Source organism: Pagrus pagrus (assembly GCF_965226575.1).
Source record: "Pagrus pagrus genome assembly, chromosome: 11".
In the NCBI taxonomy this organism is placed as follows: domain Eukaryota; kingdom Metazoa; phylum Chordata; class Actinopteri; order Spariformes; family Sparidae; genus Pagrus; species Pagrus pagrus.
In genome coordinates, this window is record NC_140195.1 from 26,985,376 (window position 1) to 27,003,254 (window position 17,879).

General features: G+C 40.1%; 1 protein-coding gene and 1 long non-coding RNA gene across 3 annotated transcripts in view; one reads left to right on the forward strand and one right to left on the reverse strand.

Annotated features, from left to right (window-relative positions):
* The window catches only part of LOC311265363 (solute carrier family 41 member 1-like), a 30,588-nt gene extending 28,982 nt beyond the window's left edge, over nucleotides 1–1,606 (reverse strand). The window contains exon 1 of one of the 2 annotated variants that reach the window (XM_084366943.1): nucleotides 1,412–1,606. The gene's annotated coding sequence lies outside the window, so the exon portion shown is untranslated. Of the gene's footprint in view, nucleotides 1–636; nucleotides 785–1,411 lie in introns of those variants that run through there. The other variant, XM_084366944.1, reaches the window with a different exon arrangement.
* A 2,781-nt stretch (nucleotides 1,607–4,387) lies between these two features.
* On the forward strand, nucleotides 4,388–17,625 carry LOC311265095. The gene is made up of 3 exons (XR_014623533.1): nucleotides 4,388–4,938; nucleotides 8,869–8,941; nucleotides 16,123–17,625. It is a non-coding gene; the product is annotated as an uncharacterized lncRNA (long non-coding RNA).
* Nucleotides 17,626–17,879: the final 254 nt, after the last annotated feature.

The window sequence follows — 17,879 nt, forward strand, 5'->3', positions numbered from 1 at the left end:
CTTGAACAATTACAAAGCCTTTCTTCTCAACTTCCCATTGGTAGATCTAATAAGTCACATTACTGTATTATTAAATGATACTATTTTACAATTTATTTGACTAGATTTTCACAACTGTGCAAAACTGTTGCAAAGTTTTTTCAAAGACATGGACACCATCCTTACACACAAAGTACAAAAGCAAATTTTTCAGATAACAGCCACATCCAGGGGTTACATTGGACCGGTGCTGCCTCAGAGTTGGGTATTAAAAATTAAATGTGAATAATTGCTATTAGCAACCTCAACCATTTTCTTGGACAACAGGTCTCCATGTATCTCTGTGTCTAGTATGTAGCGGTTAGCTAGCCTAGCATCTGAGTCAAAAGTTAATATCGGACAGTGTGAACCAGCCTCCACCCACCCCTCCGCCCCCACATGACACATCCTTATTTAACCTCTGGCCATGTCAGTTGAGCAGTGTTCAGGTGCAAATGACAACACGCATCCTTAGTTTAACTGAGCATTCACACCAACGCGAAGAAGAGTCTATTAGTGGCAGTGGAACCTGACAGCAGCACATTCATTCAGTGTCAAACCCAAACTAAAATGACTGAGGTTAGAAATGCTGTAAACACAAGTTAAAGATATAAATACCGTTCACATAATATCCACGACGGAGTCCCGGAAATGTCTCGACATGTCCGCGTTTATCTTCAGCTCCATTACATGTCCGTGAGAACAATAAAATGTACAAATATCTTCTGTTGACATCATGAGAAATCGCTACCTCCACTGGAAGCTGCCATGTGTACAGACCATAATACTACCGCCCCAGTAACCACGGTTACACCACTAGGCGCCCTCTGATTGGATAAACGCTTGAGTAGTGGCAACGTGGAGCCCCGCCCCCGTGAAGACAGTGAGCAGCTGCATGAATTTTGGGGGAAAGTAGTGACTGTCCAGTGTTTTATTACAATTAAGTATTAAACGATGGACAGACTTTAAAAAAAATAAAACATTCTGCCATGTCAGGAATGATACAATCTTTATTAATATAAACAAATAGGTTGAAAATGATTTATGTCAAGGACCCTAAAACAGGACAAACTGATCATATTAACAGATTGTGTGACAATTACAATGACAAGGACAGAAATCAGAACAGGTGAAAACAGCCAGATTGAGTTATTTTGCAGGGGAACTCCCTGGTTTCCCACCAGACCCATACATATTAGCCTACCGAGACTTAATGTCAGTGAAGTCTACAGCTGAAGCTGCCAAAACTGCATAGAAAATGAAGACATTCACTCATTAACTTCTGTTTGAAAAGCACACTACTGCTGCTTAGGCTAATGACAATAAACCTACAATATGCATGGTGGAGATAAGTTTCTGTTTTAGAGGCTAAGATTTGATTTATTGTCCTTACCTTTGTGTCCCAAGCCTGTGAGGGTGATGTGAGCTCAAGCTCCCAAGAATAACTGTGTGTATGCTTGCTATGCTGTGTGCATGTGAGTGTAAATGCCTGACTATATTAGGGCTATGTGTATGTTCCGCTTTCCGTTTGCTCGGGCATTTTTGCCCATGTATTTGTGCGTTAATCTCAGGGTGTGTGTGTGCGTGGGTGTGAATGTGTGTGTGTGTGTGTGTGTGTGTGTGTGTGTGTGTAAGCAAAGTGTGAGCTAGTGCGCATGCATCGTGGGGCACCGTCTTGAATTTCATGGCATTGGCAGATAATGATATCCCTCCTCCTGTCTCCTTCCATCTCTGGTAGGCTGGTGACAGCAGCAGGCAGATACAACACCGTCACTTTTTCATTCATTGAAAGAAAGAACACATCTTACAGCACAACAGATAACTCACCGCCATATCCTGATTCATAATCTAAAGGTGGACTTGGAAACTGGTGTTACTGTACACTAGAACCGGATAAGTCACGTTAAAAGTTGGATTCAGTTTTCAGCAAAATGAGAGGGTTCCGAAACAGATAAATGTATTTTGATCCTATAGGGAATATCAATCAAACTGGTGTTGGTGTATTCATTATAAAGTGTAATTCCACCAAATGTTTATAGTTTACTACTGCTGCATATGTGGAGAATTTTTTTGAAACAATTGATAAATAAAAGTAGTATAAAGCCTTTTGTGGCTCCAGAGGAAGCTGCATGTAATTTGATAAATTGCTTCCTGTGATGTCACTCAATGTCTATGTTGCATTGTGGGTAATGAAGGCACCATGTTTTGAGAAGCAGTCACTGGTTTAGCATCGCACTCCTGGACTCATTACGGACAGTTTAAAAACAAATGATCAAAGGATATCACCTTTTTTACTCCTTTTTAAACTTCTTTTTCAAAACCTTGAGCCTACATTACCCACAATGCAACTTAACCACTGAGTGCTATTACTAGAGGCAGTTTATCAGATTGCATGCAGCTTCCTCTGGAGCCACAATCACGTTTATACTACTTGTTTCACATGTGCAGTGACACTCCCCAAGACCTGTAAACACACTGTAATGTGTTAAACTGGTGGAGTTACCCTTTAAGAATGACCAACTTGCAAGTGATTGAAGTATGTAATCAATATCTTTCATGGCACGTCTGTTACGTCACTTGAGTCTGACTTGTTGTCCTCCACTAGCTTGCATGTGTAACATGAAACAGCGTGATGATCCTTTCACCGTTGATCACTGTTGTTTGTAAATGACACCACTCTGTGCCCATGCTGTGACCTTTAATGGTTATGTCAGAGTGATGGTGTTAATACTTTAGTGGTCTGTGTCTAAATACAAATTCCACTTGAGAGTTTTATTGGTCTAGTTGACAGAGTGAGAATGTCTTCTTGTACTTTTACACTGAAGACATATCTGATGTCTAGCTGCTTTAACTGCTGGCTGTAGCTCATACCTGCACCAGCAATAATCAATGTGTCAACTTTGTACTGTGGTGGTATAACTATATCATACCTCATTATTGTAAAGATATTCAGTGCTGAATGACATTTACACTCATCTTTTGCAATTGCAAGGTGCCCTGTTCATTATTTTCAATACCTTAGTGCAGTGATTCCCAAAGTGTGTCTACACTCGGCTGCAAGAGGTCATTTACAATAAATAAGTAAAACCTTTTTAATGTTCAATTTTGTAATTACATTTGAAATGAGTACAAATGTATACCCTGAGGGGTAAATGAGAAAACGTACGCTGTGCATATTTCACCAAGTACGACTTTAGTTTTAATATAGTTGGTGTGTGAAATTGCTGAAGTGGACACAACTGTGCTGTCAGGTGCACACACTCTGCCTTCTCCAGTCAGCTCACCTGGTACATCCTCACCACCTGCACACCTGTGATTTATCAGAGCCTGGAAGTAAAGTCAGTGACAGCTCTCACAGAAACTAAACTTAAACTCCATATCCTCATTGTGAGTCCTAATCATGATGCAGGCCACTGATTGTCACGGTTATTTTGGTCATGTGAACCAGTCAATCTGGCTGTAAACACATAACTACTGCGGTGGCACTCATGCGTAAGGCTGATGGACTCATGGACTTTCACCGTCCAGACAACAATGGCGTTGTACACTTGGTGTACAGAATACCCTGACAAAAATGACATTGTTCTCTCTGACTAACACCAACAAACAACAAACAACACTGTTGTCCGCTATGTTGAAAATGCATGGAGTTGATATGATTAGGATTTGAGTGGTAGTAACCATCTGTGCCTTACCTAGAACACATTTTATTATTAAGACCTAGTAACTCTTATTTTGAAAGTGGACCTGCAGTTGGCTTTCAGAATAGATGAGCCTGTGGGCTACCTGAGTTGAAGCTGCTCTTGTTTTGGCCGTGACTTCATAGCTAGTGACTGAAATGGACTGAAAGGTGAAATGATTATGATCCATAGATCAATAATGCATGGCCATTGAGACGACAACAAAGTGATCTTCACTGAGGACAATAGAGAGGAATGCTAAACACAACACCTTGCTTAAGTGATCCTTATAAAACCTTTACTTAGTGGGTGTGGGCAGGAGCGCAGAGGCGATGCTCCCAAATCCTCATGTATGTTGCATTTAGTGGGCGTTTCTAATGTTAAAAAGTTGGATTGAGTGAGGATGATGTAACTGAAACCCTGAAAACAATGCAATAAAATATTGTAGGGTTCTCTAAAAATGTGTAAAAACATTCATTTTTATTTTACTGTGTTTCTGTAATCTTAGTGATGGCAAAAACATAGTTTCTCCCTTTTATACTGCTTCTAGAACAGAGTAGAGTAGGACTCCATTTCCCAGAATCCTCTGTTTCTTTTCTGTTTGTGTGATAGTCTTGTTTAAATTAATACTGTCATATATTAACTTTGTAATTCATGTGTTATATTGTTTAAAACATATTCTATGGTCTTTAAAATTGATAAAGGTTAAGTTTTTCCTGGTTAATGAAAACTATTCTTTTCGCGGGAGGAAGTATCCCAGAATTCCCCGGGACAGAGGAGAGCTGCCTGTGTTTTTTCCTCGGCAGAGAGAGAAAAGTCAATTTTTGGAGACTCGAACTTAATGTTGGCCCAGATATTGAACTGCCCAGAGAGACTTAATCGTTCAGAGTATTCTTTTCACGTATCTCAGTCGACTGTGAAAGTGTGGACGACGGTGAAGTTATTTTTTTTTCTCGAGCCGCAACAGCGCGGTCTCCGCCATTAGCTCACACATTAGCTCTGTTAGCGAGTTAGCTCGGTCGCCGAGGACCAGCCTGTTCACAACACGGACACAAAGAAGTTTCCACTCAACATTCGTGTGGGTCGAGAGGACGGAGCGGAGCGGGGACGAGGTGACGGCAGATAACCAGGACGTTTCGGACGGTAGCCTGGGCTACGGGAAGTCGTCACAGGGCTTGTCTGGACATCGCTCTACTGCCTGGCGGGCTAACGCCATATTGCATCTACATCAGGAGGTTGCGTGAGTACTTGACATTGGAGCGGGACTATGTTAAAGCAGACTGTGTGAACGTCCCGGTTTCAAGGTTTAACTTCCTATGACTGGATAAACTTTCATGGGCCCCAACGGTTAGGGAAATTATCCAAGCGCTTGGGTTAGGTTTTTCATGGTATCATTATCATCTATCCTTATTTCTATGTGAACTGTGAAAATACATTGGTACAGGTCTGGGTACTATTACTGTGTTTGAGTACACAAAAGCACTCTGGTTTGATATTTCTATTTCATGTTATTGGTGTCATATGTTGAACATTCAAGAGGTGTGAATAGAGTTAAAATATTAAGAACACATCTAATTATTTCACAAGTGAATGGTTTATTAAAGGAGAACCACAATTTGATTTAGTTTACAAATAAGCTAAAAATCTCATAGGTTTATTTTCATTAAAAAGGTTGAGCTCAAATTAAAACATATCATTTCATTGATGTGAAGGAACAGTAAGGGTTAAAAGTGTACTCTATTGAGTGGAAATTATATCTTTTGATGTAAAATTACGCAATTCATTATTGGTTTGTTGAAGAAAACTTAAACTGTTCTTTTGATCTAAAAGGGTAAGAGGAAGAGCATTTTGATATTTCAGGTAATAACTGTCTTGATTCAAAGCATACAAGTGTTTTGTTTGTTGTTTTCTATTTACTTATCCATCTCTGAAACATTTCTCTTTTAAAGGTATTCTAAAAATCTAAAAGGTTTAAGTAAGGGATAATGTATAGTTCGGTTCGGTTCCATAACAACCGACTAACTATACATTATCCCGCTTATTACACGGCCTTACGACTGACATAAATAATAAATAATCACCCACAATGATTCAGCAGCGACAAGGATCGCTCCGTAAAGTTTTAACTTTCACTTTCACTTTCAAGGCCGGCCTGAGAGAGGAGCTGGACAGCGTGCTGTGGTTGGTGTAACGCGTTGAAAGTCCAGCTGTCTTGCTTATGTTGCTACATGTTGCCAGGGCGGATCAGAGCGCCGTCCCTAGCTGCTCTCATGTGTCCAGTCACAGACATGATCTGACGACTTTCGAGGCCGGCCTGAGAGAGGAGCTGGACAGCGGTGCTGTCTTCCTTTTGTTGCTACATGTTGCAGGGGTGGATCAGAGCGCCGTCCCTAGCAACGGTCTGTTATACTTGACGACGGTCATTATACAGAAATAACAGACCGTAGAACGCAGCGATGGACCAATCAGAGAGCAGCATTCAATAGAGCCGTGTAATAAGTAAGGGATAATGTATAGTTCGGAGGTTGTTATGGAGAAATATTTCTACATAACAACCGACTAACTATACATTATCCCGCTTATTACACGGCCTTACGACTGAAATAAATAATAAATAATCACCCACAATGATTCAGCAGCGACAAGGATCGCTCGGTAAAGTTTTAACTTTCACTTTCACTTTCAAGGCCGGCCTGAGAGAGGAGCTGGACAGCGTGCTGTGGTTGGTGTAACGCGTTGAAAGTCCAGCTGTCTTGCTTATGTTGCTATATGTTGCCAGGGCGGATCAGAGCGCTGTCCCTAGCTGCACTCATGTGTCCAGCCACAGACATGATCTGACGACTTTCAAGGCCGGCCTGAGAGAGGAGCTGGACAGCGGTGCTGTCTTGCTTATGTTGCTACATGTTGCAGGGGCGGATCAGAGCGCCGTCCCTAGCAACGGTCTGTTATACTTGACGACGGTCATTATACAGAAATAGCAGAAATAGCAGACCGTAGAACGCAGCGATGGACCAATCAGAGAGCAGCATTCAACAGAGCCGTGTAATAAAACAAAATAAATGTTTGTGGTCTACCTTTACATATTGTTGCTTAACATTCTTTTAGAGTAAACTGTATCTATTTGAGTTCTGAGGACTTACATAATTTTGCTAGAACCTAGCATAGTAAGTTTTCAGTGGAGGCACCGCGCTAGTTATATGCTATTTCCCTTTTTCTCACTCAAGTGATAAAGTCCCTTGCTAAATTCGGTAGAGAAGAAACACAGCGAATTCACCATCTTTAGCTGAGAACCTAGGACCTGTTTTATTCTTATTGGGTGTGACCTCAGTGTAGATTTGTAAACACTAAGGAAAAAGGGGTTACAATATGATCTACTTAAACGATGCGTATATGAAAACTGTATGTTCTCATTCATGTGGCTTCTACTTAACTGAGCCATACTCTCGCTTGAAATTCAGAAACATCTCAAATATGTTCGGTGGGAGTTTTTGTGCTTGTCAGAGACTTAGTGCTGGATTTCTGTCATGCACATACAAGCTCACCATTAAGAGCACGTGCATAAGTCAGTTCACAAGTGACTGACAGACTGATGGTAGATTCCCATCTTATCAAGTGAGGCTACTTATGTTTCCTGCTGCAAAACTACAGGAGCGGGATGTGGAGTGGAACATGAGGATCTTCTCTGATAAGGGCATGTGAGGATGCACCACCCATACCCCAAGACTATCCAAAGCTGGCCCGCCAGTAGGTTCAATTTGGCCCAGCTGACACTTCTAGCGGAAAGATGAAGTAAAAATTAATTTGAATACTATATGAATGTTTATGCTTATGGTTAAACATGCCCTTTAAATACGCAAGACCTGTCATTAATGATTATTTTTTATAATCTTAGTATGGCAGACAAAATGACACATTGTGCAGGAAGTCAGTCAATTAAGGGATCTCAGGATCCTGGTACCATTTTGCATCTTAAAAATGCAGTACAACAGGCGCTTGGTTTTAGCCTATGGCCCAACATTAGGTTTCAATTTTGGCCCCTCATGGGAAAAAGTTTGGGCATGCCTGGTCTAGGGATCATTCAAACAGGTTCCATGCCTGCGAATTGTTATGTTTCCAAAAATGATACAGATACAGCTATTAGCAGCTGTACCTTCTTGAAGTGTCACAGTAAAGTGGCAACCTGTGGTTTTTTCATCTTTTCTCTTTTTTGCTTTTTGCCTTTATCTTATTACACTTCAACATTTCACTGAGAAGCACTGCTCCTTAATGAAGATTTACACTTGATCTAAATGAAATTATCTTCATGAAGCTACGGTCAAGTCTCAAAGCAAATACACACATGAACAAACTATTCCTTCACTTTAGACACTTCCCTTTAAGAGGAACTCACCTCTCTTGACCGACTGGACACGTGAACAACTTTCTGACAAAATAAAAGAGGGTTTGCCTACTTTAACAACACTTTTGCCTTACCTGCAATGGAAGAGTCTGCATCATCCTCTTCCTTCTCGAGCCAAAGAAATATTACTATATTCCATTAATTAGGGTTGTGCATGTGCTGGCACATTAATATACAGTAAAAGGTATCCATTATATCCGGTTGTCTGCACTCCTAGCTTAACGCTTGACTAATGCATGACTCATGATGATTTAATGTACATATTAATGCAGGATGTATCACAAATTCCTGTTGCTCACCATGAACAAATTACAAAGTTACTATAACTTTATGTGAATAGTAAATTCACAGTCACTTCATACATGAATTGATACTGCACAAATTTGCTGGATTCTAGTCACATAAGGCTTTATTTCACACCCATGTATCTGCTCAGCCTCTCTGAAAGAAATATAAAAGCTATATTTTTAAAGTCAAACTGGTCGCCAGATGTTGACATTCACAAAATAAACATAAATACATGAAAACAGTCACATAAATACACTTTCATGAACCTGAAACCCAGCTAAACAGGTGCATATCAGTTCATGTATGAAGAAACGGAGAGGATAGGAGAGGAGGTAGAAGGGCAACAGGAAGTGTCTCATGCAAACGGTAAACATCAATTTCTTTAATAATATTCTCGCACTTCATTTCATGAATAAATGATGTGCTGACCTGGTTTCTGATATTTTTAACTGTAGCTCCCCTTGTCTTCCTTTTGTCTTCTAGAGGAGAGCAGAGGAAAGGTGGTGGAGAGGAGGGAGGGAGGGCAAAAGCAACTGTGAATTCTCTCATTTTAAAGGTAAATATCAACTTGTTTAATAATGTGGTCGGAACTTACAGTAAATGTGCAGTCATCCAACTGAGTAACCACACTAACTCAATTATGTCATCAAACTATACCTGCCAAATAAAATGACTGAACCAGATTGCAGAAAGATGAATTCAATACATCAGGAACTGAACAATCATCTGTAAGTAATAACCTGAGAAAAATCTGGAAATCTTTTTGATTTTTTCTTCACAGCTGAAACAAACTTCAGAAACTCCCAAAAGTGAAACTCATCTCACAACAATGACTTTTGACACAATCAAACAGTAAACATGTGTTTCAAATAAAAAAAACACAATACAAGAGAAATGTTTAGGCCTTACCTCGTGTTTTTTAATAGCTTTTGTATGCTGGGGAAACAAAAGGGGGTGTTTTTTTTATTGTAATAATGTTTGGAAGTTCTTGGTGACTGTTGTAATGGGATGGTAACATGACGTGATTTGCAAAAACCATTGTACTTCGAGGGGTGTGTAGTATTTTGTAAGGAGAGGTCAGTGTATAACAAAAACAAGCCACGCTAGATCACACAGACACACACACATTGTTGTTTCCACATCTGAAAAGTTTATCTTAAATATCTTATAAATTATTCATATTTTATTCAAAAAGCCAATCTTGATATATAATTTACATGTAGAAATGTAAATTTATTATGTGGAAACTTTCATTCATTTGTGAAAAAGCCAATCATTTGTGAACATTTCTAGTCTTATTTTCACATGTTAAGATTTTAGTTCATATGTGAAGCCAGATGCTGGTGAAACATCTGGACCCAAAACAGTACATTTGTTGTTGGTGCATGTTTCAAATAAAGATGTAATAAAGTACACATGAGAACATCAAATGCAAACAGAAGGCAAGTTCACCCAAAAATGAACGTTCAGTCATTATCTACACACCACACAATTAGCAGTCCTTGTCCTTGGTTAGGCTTTTGAGTAATACAACACATGATACAACACTCTAAAATAAGCACTAACAATAAGACATACATTGACATGCAGCCACTGCTGACATAAACTAACAATATCTCAGTCCACTGGAGCTTCACAGCAAACTAGTGTTGCAGCCTTCTCCTACACAACTGAAGTAGATAGGGACTTGTTTTAAACCCACACAGGGCTGAATAGACAATGACAACGTTTTAATTTCTGGGTGAAATGTTCCTTTAAGAGTAAAAAGCTGCCATGTGCTGGCTCAGCTCAGTGAGCCCATACATTTCCACCTTAGATGCTGTTGAGCTGTGCGATAATGGCAGTGGGTAAATTTGCCTTGTTCAGGGCAGGCGACCACATGGATAGATCAACCCAATAAAATGCACTGAAGTGATCAAAAAATACCTCACTAACACTGAACATAATGCAGAGCTGGCTGTAGATGAATCAACACCCGGACAGCTGAGCAGGAAACCATGTGCTAATCATTTGTCCCATACTGCTGCAGTGTTCTCCCAACTATACATCCCAGTTTTTCTGTCGAGGCTGCAGGACCTCCTGACGTTTAACAAGGGAATTCAGCTCCCGTGTTTCTGCTGCTGAAGGGCCCCAGAGCAAGGCCGCTCTTTAGCTAACAGTGTTAACCTCCTTCAGTTGACAGTACACCGCTTTATGCCTCAATTAGTCAGCAAACCTAGAAAAATGTATTAATTGTCTGGTAAAACAAGCTCCATTAGATAGAGTGAGGCCACATAGTTTCTCTTTCACGAAAAAAAAAATAGTTTCAAATAAGTTTTTATCATGATTATCATGATATCATTTTTTCTCTTTCCTTGACATGCATTTTCTCAGTGTGCTGAAATTAAAGGTGCATTATGTAATCAGAAGAGAAAGATCTTCATTGACTGATTTTGTTATGCCTAAACAAACAAAATAAACAAACTCTCTTCATTTTCAGGACTGAATAAACAAACTGACCTTAGAGGACAACACAATCTCATACTGTTTTACTTTGTTTATATGTGGCGGACCCTGCCACCTTTCTAGCTTCAAACAGTGTTCTGGGACCTTACTTTCCTCTGAGAACAGCTTGTTTATTCACTTAACATAATATAATAAATATTTATGAATTTGTATTATTATCTCATTAATATTGTAAATATCAAAATTCTGAATTTAAACTTTTCACACAGTGCTCCTGAATTTAATTACGAAGTATTTGCTAATGTTTACTGTAATTACCTTTAACTGTCCTGAAGCAAGTCGGATCTCAAGTCATTTGATGCATAAAAAACAACATTTTCACCTTTTAACACTTATCAGAGCCTACTTATGTCTAGTCTGAATCGACTCATTTCAAGATGTCTTGTTGAGTAAAATTATCTCCTTGCCTTGACAGATAATCTCACTGGTATTATGCCATTCTCTCCCCAGTGCCAGAGTGTATTTCTTTTATTACAGCTTTCCTTTTTTGCAGTGGACTGTGTCACTTCACTACTCAATGACAGATCACAAGTTGCCCACTAGGTGGCAGCATAGAATAAAGAGAGAGAGCCCCAAAAACAGTCAAGTTCATGTCTTTGCTACTTTTAAGACTTGTTCAAAAAAAAAAAAAAAAAAGCCAATCACCTGGCAGAATTCTCACCTACTTGCAACTTTATACTGGAGCTAAAAACAGAGCCCAGAGGAGAGACTTTGTTTTCATAAGAACACTTGAACAGTTTAGACTTGCTCCTAACTGCTGCAATCAAAACACAGAGGATTGTAAAAAATGTTCAAGATATTAGAGTTGACAAGTATGAAGAGCAACTTTCCAAGGTCTGTATGTCGGAAAAAACCTCTCAGGTGCAGTGAGTCGACAGCATGGTGGTCTGTCAGGGTGATCTGTCTGTAACAGGCCTATAGTCCTGGTCTTATTTAAGTTTATAGTAACCTGATCCCTGTTATAGTTATGGATTCCTTTATCCCTCTATTCAGAGGTGGAAAGCCCCGGGAGGTTATGGAAATCTGGTTTACAGGCCCTCACTGTTTATTTTCAACTCGTATTAACTATAATCAAAACCAGGAAACACACAGATTGCCTTTCCGTATGTCTTCCTATACATTTGTGTGTGTGTGTGTGTCTTTTCATGCGTACAGTATGTGTTTTATGGTGTTCTTTGCTTTCAGATCACCATGACTGTGTGAGCTCTGGCATTTTCAACACTTCATTAACGCCTTCATGCAGAAATAGTGCACACGCGATGCACAGACAGACATATATAGTTTATATATAGTTATATACTGTATGAGCCAACACATGCACACAACAAAAGGCATTCTGTGCATTGCAGAGCTGCTCTGCTGTGTGGAGCAGCGGGTAAAAGCAGAGACCTGCCAGAACTCCGTGTACGACTCACATCATTTAAAAAGGCATTCACTTCAAACATCGCCGACAGTTAACACCAGCTCATGTGGTGGTGTTTTTATAGCTAATATGCAGACATGTGACTCAAGTCATCTCTCAAGCAAGTCCAGTCATTTTTTCCTGGCAAGTCATGTCAAAGGTTGTGTCAAGTCAGATGCAGTCGAGTCCTATGTCAAGAAATAGTCCCTTTACCAAGATACTACGTCTTACCTGCAGTATCTGGTCTTTAAAGAGAAAAGACAATGTATTAGTACATGTGTAATAATGATATGATTGGTCAATTTACGTATCTAACCTCTTCAAAAGTTGTGGCCATTAATTGAATTTGGATTATAATCATTGATATTGAACAAAAAACTAATAACTTTTATAAAGTATTGTGTATTTCTTGATTTCTTCTTAATAAAAAAAATATTCCTACCCCATCAGCCAGACTAAAAGAATAAATAAATAAAAAGCTAAACTGAAAACATCAAATGGACCCAAACCAAGTCATTATAGTCATCATGTCTCAAGTTACATCACCCTGGGTGCTGGGTTGGGCATTGGCAGGTCAAGAACTGAGATTTTAGGCTCTTCATGATCCCTGTCCCAGCAGCAGGATAATCATTACCAAGTCAGATCACAGTTTAAACACACACAGACACATGTGTTATAAAGCATAAGAGCGGCATTATTCTATACAATTGTTTATATTTGATTGTCAACAACAACAATAGAAAGAAGAAACAATAAACTGATCTTACACATCTTATTATATATATCCTATGTATTTAAAACCAGATGTGTCTCATTTCTGTGCCAAAAACACATCAATGAGTTATACTCAGTGACATGCTCCACCATCACCCACCAAGTGCACCATTTACTCCTTGCTAGAAACGCAGGACATCACCACCCTGATGTTCATTTAACTTCTCAGGCTGTCCTGTGGTGTCTGGCACCAGGGCGTTGGTGGTGGAACCTTTCTGTAATGTAGGTTGCGAGGTGGGTCCTCCATGGATCTAAATTGTCCTCCGGATGCTCAGGATCTGGAGAATTTGGAGGCCAGGTCGAAACCTTGAGCTCTGGCCATTCCTTAACAGTTTTTGCAGTGTGTAAGGATGCATTGTCCTGCTGGGGGCAACTGCCATTGAAGGAGTGTCATTGCCATGAGGTGGTATACTGGGGCCCAATCCCAATACACCCCTTGCCCCTACCACAGGGCAAAGTGTTAGGGCTACATGGCCCTCCAAATAGAGGTTCTGTAACACACTTACAAAACAAGGGTTATGAGAACTCCTTTTCTAGAGGTCCTTTTTCTTCATAACAAACAAAATAACCGCTATTAGTCTGCTGATGTCTCTGTAGATAACTAGCTAGCTAATGATACATTGTTATTGCTGAAGTCCAGCAATGAAGTTACTGCTCTCGATACTGCTTCAAGAGAAATCACCACAGCTGAAGACGGGATATCGGAATTGTCTGGTCGCGTCTGCTGAAGTAAATACCATCAACGTCAACCGATGATGTATCAGGAGCTTTAACTGTCCCATTTCATAGAGGGGTATTTTAACCACTACCCCTTGTAACTCTGTTCTTAGGGCCACAGGGCCCTTGAAAGTGAGGGGTAGGGGTAACAATTGGAAAAACGAGAAGCACTACTCAAAGTATGAAAATAGAAAAAGTCTTCTGAAGGGAGCTTTTTCAAGTATAATTATATAACACTGATGATGTCATCAGGGTTATCCCAGCTTGGGCTTGAAGGCTCAAGATTTTTTACTGAAAGCCTAAATCGCTGAAAGAGGTTCGATTCTATACCCTTCAATGTGTCCAGTACCTCATACCAACGCTTGATACTGTATATATTATGCTGAGTGATACACAGCAATACTAAGGCATCAAACAATCATTAGGACAAAAGTTCTTGGGGGAATATGGAAGGTTCTTTTTCTCAGTCATTTTACTCTACATGAAATAAACGGCATAATCTCCCAAAAGCTTGTTGACTTTATATCCAGAATGGAGAATAAAGATTTATCCCTGCATACTTACACATGCCCCAAACCCCTCCACTGCTCCATACTAGGAGAAAGGAAACAAGGAGATTTGACTGGGGACAGTGAGAGTCTTGGTCCATGCAGTGCTTTCTAAGCTGCTGCCGACAGAGTAGCTTTGGTGCTTGTGTGATGATAAGCACAGTGGTTGATAGATAGCTATGTGTTTTCAGGATCTCTGGCCTGCATGGTGGAAACTATCATGGAAACTTGTAATGTTGCTATAAATAAATGTCCCCTGTCCCCTGTTGCCAGCCACACTATCAGGGCAGTCCTTTAGTCAGTCAGCGAGTCTTTCTGTCCGACTGCCTACTTGTCTGGTTGCGGTGTAAAACATCTGCCCTGTCTTTCTGTTCACTAGTTTGACTATCTATTTTACTGTCTGCCTACTTGCCAGCCTGTCAAGAACATTATCCTTCAATTAGCTTTACAGACTGCAGATTTGCTGTAGCAATAGTGTTGGGAAAGTCTACACTATATATGGAGTGGGTTGACATAGTGTAGGTGAAGGTATCAGCAAATAGATATTTGTATAAATGTCCCTCTCTCTCTCTCTCTCTGACGGCACTCTGTCTGTCTGGTGTCCCTCTGGTTTACCTTGGAGCACCTGTTGTTGGTCACAACAGCAGCTGTTGGCCTTGTGATACTCCCACACACACACACACACACACACACACACACACCCCAACTACTGTATTTCACCCACTCTCGCAACACCTCCCGGTGTCATCATACTATGAGGACTGCCCCCCTCCACTCTGTCTGTGTTCACTTAAAGAAAAAGATGTTTCATGGCAACATTTCGAGCATATAATTGGACTAACCTCCCAATTATGTTTATTTCACTGTTTGTAAAACTGAGTCAAGTCTGCTGCGTCACACATCTGGAAAATGTTTACATGAATTCATGCTCAGAAAACACTTAATTTTTCTCATACTGGCCACTGCTGCACCTCTATTCACCCTCCATCTGAACGGTCCTTTTTAGTGCCTGTGTCTGTCAGCTTCAGAGTCAGACAGTAAACTGAGTGCTTGTTAGCCTGTGAAAACTATTTCTGCTGTTTGTGGAGTTTTGTCAACAATTGTTTTTTTTTATATATATATTACTTAAAGCTGCTAAATGACGGATTTTATTTCTTTATTCCAACAGTAATCACTGTTATGTTATTTGGTCAGCAACACATCTCTCTCCTTCTCCTGCTCATGCAATAAAAGAGAAAATGAATGTTCTAGTATCCCTTCCCACCTTATCCAATCAGGACAAAGAACTCCAGAAAGAGGCGGTCCGGAGCAGGATCCTCCTGTTTGCTGCCATGTCTGGTGACTACCGCTCCACGTTCATGTGGTGACGTAGAGTGCAGGGAGAGGATTGCTAACAGCAAAATGGACAGGAAGTTAGCTAAAACAGCAGCTTTAGCAGCACAGTGCAGATTTTCTGCACACTGAATGTTGCTGAGTATTGTACTTTTATCACCCTATGAAAAAAGTGTTGATAGCTGTGTAGCAGCCCTTTGATACAAAAGTAGTAGCTTATGTCAATCAAAACCCATATGTATCTGGAAATGAGCCGTAAAGAGTATGACTGCCCCCCTCGCCTTCTCCACCTCAGGTCAGCTTTCACATTAGTAAGATTGTTCCATACCTGAGTACACTTGCGTATGTACACAGTCTAATACAGTAAGTGGCGTCCATCTTTGTACTATGCCTGCTTCTATCATTTTGGAGACGCCAACAATGACCCTCTCGTCTCCCTTTCTGCTTCTTCATCTACAGTGCAGCCCAGAGGATGAGATGGGCCCCTGCTGGATACGCAGGAGACGTGCGTTTGTACGTAAAGTAAAACACAAACCAGTTGTTAACCAGAATATTCTCTTGATTTCCACAATGCTTTTAAAAAAGTGTGGACTAGTTACCTAACCAGTGGTAGAGGTTGTGTTGTTGTAATAGCAGTGACCGTTACATTGAATGTCCACTTCCATATTTTGGTACAGTTGATTCACAGATGATGCGAACCATACCCGAGTACACATAAAGCGTACTCGAGACCCACCTTTTCAAGCAGACTGGGCACGGTAAGCTTGTGTTCACTCTAAACAAATTAACTGGACTTTGGGGTCAAGTGTACCAGGTCGGGGTCCCTGATGTGAGAGCAGCCTCTGAGTGGAGGCAACAGAGTAAGACAAGGTGCTGTCTGTGCAGAAGGAGATGATGTAGGTACTTATTATAATTATTGTACACTCCAAAAGTGTGTTTTCATGATTATTATGGACATTTTTAGACCCTCAGACACACGAAAATACACTTTTGCTGCATTTTCTGCCAAAGGGAAAAGGGGTAGAAACATGTCAGATGTCATGTAAGCATTTTAATGTATTGTGTTTCTTTGGTACAATAATCACCAAAGGTCTATTTACAGTGGATAAAGGAACAGTGGCCATCGTCAAAACATTTTCAATTCTCTTCCATTGCCTAAAGATTCAAGATTCAAGAGATTCAAAGTGTTTAATGTCATATGCACAGTAAGGAAACATTTTTCCCTGTACAATGAAATTCTTCCTTTGCTGTCCACAGAATGCCTATACATACATATATAATATATACTGGCTGTTCCCATGGCCAGTATCATTTATAAACTGCCATGCTTTCAAGGAACAGCTGTCACGTGGTTCAGTGGCAGGATACAGCAGATATAACTGGTTCCAGTGTGGACGCCTGTGGGGAAATTCAGCATGTATGTGCATGTGTAGTGAGCATGTGTGTCAGCTTTCACTGAATGAGTTCAGATGGGACATCTGTTGATCTGCTGCTGTGGAGCGTGTGTGCTGTTAAAGGGACACGTTGCATAATCCTGCACAACAGTATGATGAATGACTGGAGGTCCTCACGGAGTCGTTGCGTGTGCCAACGCCTTTGCTCAAGGATAATCATTCATCACTCACACAGACTGGAAAAATAATGTAATGACAAATAAACAGATGATTTGTTAATTCAAGTCCATATCTTGATTCTATCATTGCAATCTGCTGTCTGTTTCTTCATGTCCATCAAGATATTACTAGAAACTTTATGATCTCATAAAACTTGATGTTATTTATCCATTAGTTGATTTATTTGATTTAATTATTTATTTTGATTCAGTGATATTTTTCTCCTTTAAGCACTGAAGTTTGAGTTTCTGTAGGTGGTGCTCTTGTCTGTTCAGATATGGTGGAAGTCACTGCTCAGCCTAAACCTGTTGGTCTTGTGTTTATTGCCAATAAACTGGATGTATTTCCTGCATAACACAGGATTTTTTATTTAAGTATTTAAGAGATTTGCAGAGGTTGAATCACTTGTGTTAATCATCCAAAACAGACCTTCATTTACATGAAAATGCATTCATACAAAAATCATTTTAAGATTCAAAATGAAAACAAATGTGGTTATCTGGATATTGTTTGCTATGATAAGTTTGAATGGGCTAATGGTAACGTTATAATTACCTCTCATTTAGTAATCTGCCTCCAAGTGCAAGCAGGCTCAAGTGACGT